Source organism: Fukomys damarensis, unplaced genomic scaffold (genome assembly GCF_012274545.1).
Source record: "Fukomys damarensis isolate Sample0158 unplaced genomic scaffold, DMR_v1.0_HiC HiC_scaffold_16, whole genome shotgun sequence".
NCBI lineage: Eukaryota > Metazoa > Chordata > Mammalia > Rodentia > Bathyergidae > Fukomys > Fukomys damarensis.
Window position 1 is genome coordinate 16,326,287 of NW_022900928.1, and position 2,864 is coordinate 16,329,150.

General features: G+C 42.0%; 1 long non-coding RNA gene across 1 annotated transcript in view; it reads left to right on the forward strand.

Moving 5' to 3' along the window:
- The first annotated feature begins 1,691 nt into the window (after positions 1-1,691).
- LOC117286312 overlaps positions 1,692-2,864 on the forward strand; it is a 5,751-nt gene continuing 4,578 nt past the window's right edge. The window contains exon 1 of the long non-coding RNA XR_004517421.1: positions 1,692-1,726. This is a non-coding gene — a long non-coding RNA (uncharacterized LOC117286312). The remainder of the gene's footprint in view (positions 1,727-2,864) is intronic.

Genomic DNA, 2,864 nt, shown 5'->3' on the forward strand with positions numbered 1-2,864 from the left:
TGGAATGATAATCTTGCCCAAGCATGTCTGAGATCTCCTTTCCAATTCCTCAACACAATGCTTTCTATGTCTGGCTGCAGAGACTTGTTGCTTGTTTTCTTTCTGGTGAAAAATAGGTAATGCTTGACATTCTTTCTAAACCAAATGAATGGCACGTCAGAAATTGTGGTTTTGGCTCAACATTCCTCCTTCCTTCTCCATGTCTTCACTTATACAAGCTGGGGAATGGGATTTGTTTACCATAGATAGTGGTAAATTACCACGGTCCAAAAAGATTTCCTAGGTGAGTAACTATTATCTGCCTGTCCTAAAATAGGTAATGCTTGACATTCTTTCTAAACCAAATGAATGGCACGTCAGAAATTGTGGTTTTGGCTCAACATTCCTCCTTCCTTCTCCATGTCTTCACTTATACAAGCTGGGGAATGGGATTTGTTTACCATAGATAGTGGTAAATTACCACGGTCCAAAAAGATTTCCTAGGTGAGTAACTATTATCTGCCTGTCCTCTATAACTTATTTTTAAATTTATGCTAATTTGCTATTCTTGTTTAGAAAGAAGCAAGAGGACTGGGGTTTGAGGTTCAGTGGTGGAGCACTTGCCTAGCAAGTGTGACACCTTCCATTCCATTCAATCCCCTGCCCTGAAACAGAGCAGGGGAGGGAGGAGGAATATCCCTAATGTTATTGTTTGCATCTAGATGGCCCCCGAAAGCCTCCTGCACTCATAGGTGGGGCTTTTTAGAGGTGGCTGAATCTAGGATGTATAGCGTGGTTCTCAGTGTAGATAAAGGCAGGTCCTTCCTAGCTGAGGGTGGCACCAAGCAAATAGCCTTGTAGCCTGGATGGCATATAAATGGAATATTAAGAAAAGAAGGCAGGATTATAGGAGGAGGGCAGTCAATTCTCCAGCTGCCTAGAAAGAGGGACAGCAAGGGCTAAAGAAAGAAAAGGTAATATAGAGACTTGTGTAATTCCAAAGTACATGGTGGGCCAGGGGGTCAGTGCCTCAGGCTAGGCAAAGACAGACACTCCGAGATAGCCATTATTTATTGGGTACACACAATAATTGGAAGGAGTATCAGGTGACTTTGGGGGCAGTGATGATCCTATATTGTTTTTGGCAGTGCCGGGGATTGAACTCAGGACCTTGAACTTGCCAGGCAGGCACGGTGACACTGAGCCACATCTCCAGCCCTAATAATCCCATGTTGATGAGGATCTTATGCTTATGAGGATCTTAGGCCATGAGGATTTTATGTTGATGAAGGTGATAAGGAGAGCATTCTTTCAACAGTAGGTGGGCCAAGATAGCAGACTAATAAAAAACTTGTCCTTCCCTTGGGTGAAAACTTTCTTTTTTTATTATCACTCAGTTCTCGAAGAACCAGATGTCTTTAGCTGCTGTGCACTTGCCCTTGAGCGGCACAGCATCGTGGGACCATTGAGGCCTCAGCTTGTGACTGGAGGCAAAATGAGTAATGTTTCCTCATGCCATAGCCGGCTCATGGGCAAGGTGACTTTGGGCCTTAGACTGCTGTAGTCATACTTTAATCACGAAATGATTTTTCCCAAAATTTTATGTAGAATAGCTCTCGACATAGGACTGCTGCTCGCTGCTTCCTGTCTGCCTCACCATGGACTGTTCTCAGCCATGCCCCTCTGCCGTGCCCCTCTGCCTTGGAGCCAGTGGACTATGGACTGTGGACTGAAACCTCCACAAACTGTGAGTTAAAAGAAACCTTACCTCCTTTAACTTTAGCTATTGAGTATTTTGTCTCAGTAATGAGAAAAGTAACTAAGGCACCTAATAATAATAGCAATAGCAGTAACTAACCCTTTTATGGTGTTTACCATTTGCCAAGGATACACATCAACTCAACCCAACAGAATAGACACAATTCTAGGACAAGTGTCTTATTCTCATTTTATAGACTGGGAAATTGATGCATGGAGAATGTAAATGACTGCCCCAAGTCTCTGCACATAAATGGCAGAGCCAGAGTCCAGCCTAACTTGGCTCTTATCACATTCCCATCACCTTAAAATATTGGTGGTACATGCATGACCACCCACCAGGCAACACGGGACAGTTCCATTGGGTGGTACAAGTCACCCAATGGGATGATCATGCATGTACGGCCCCCTGGTGAACTTGTTAACCTATGTGTTGTCCTTGAAGTATCACCCCTGGGATGCAAGCATCATTCCCGTGTTATGGATGAGGCCTAGGAGGCTCAGGGAAGTAAAGTTATTTGTCCAATATTACAAAGCTGAGGCGGAATTCAACTCAGGTTTTAGGTGTTTGGGGGTCTAGTGTTTTATTCTTTTTCCATCTTTGAGAGTGCTACCTAATAATACCTCTTATTAGTAGGAGCCAAAATACAGTACTTTTTATTCCTCCTGTTCTTTGTCCTACACCATGGGTTAATTAGATTTGTGTTAATGTGAAAATATATTATTGGAAATAACTTTTTCCCCCACTAGAAAGTGTTTTCAAGATCACCTTATAAATGATTGTTTCTAATTCATTACATTTGAAAGTTATGGATTAAGCAAGATTAGAAAATAGGATGCAGTTCTAAAATATTAGGTATAATATTGACTTTTCCAGAAGGAAGGAAAGGGTCTTTCAGGTTGGAACAGCTAGAAGAATACATTTTCACAGAAACAAGAACCTGAAGAAGAGAAAAACGAAAACAACCCCCTTTAAAACAATCACACTTTAACATTTTAATTCTTTTCTTGATTAGACTAACCATGCTTCATGCTGGCAGTAAGAGACCATTAATTGCAGTATAGAAGCCTGTGTGTGTGTGTGTGTGTGTGTGTGTGTGTGTGTGTGTGTGTGTGTGTGTTTTTTC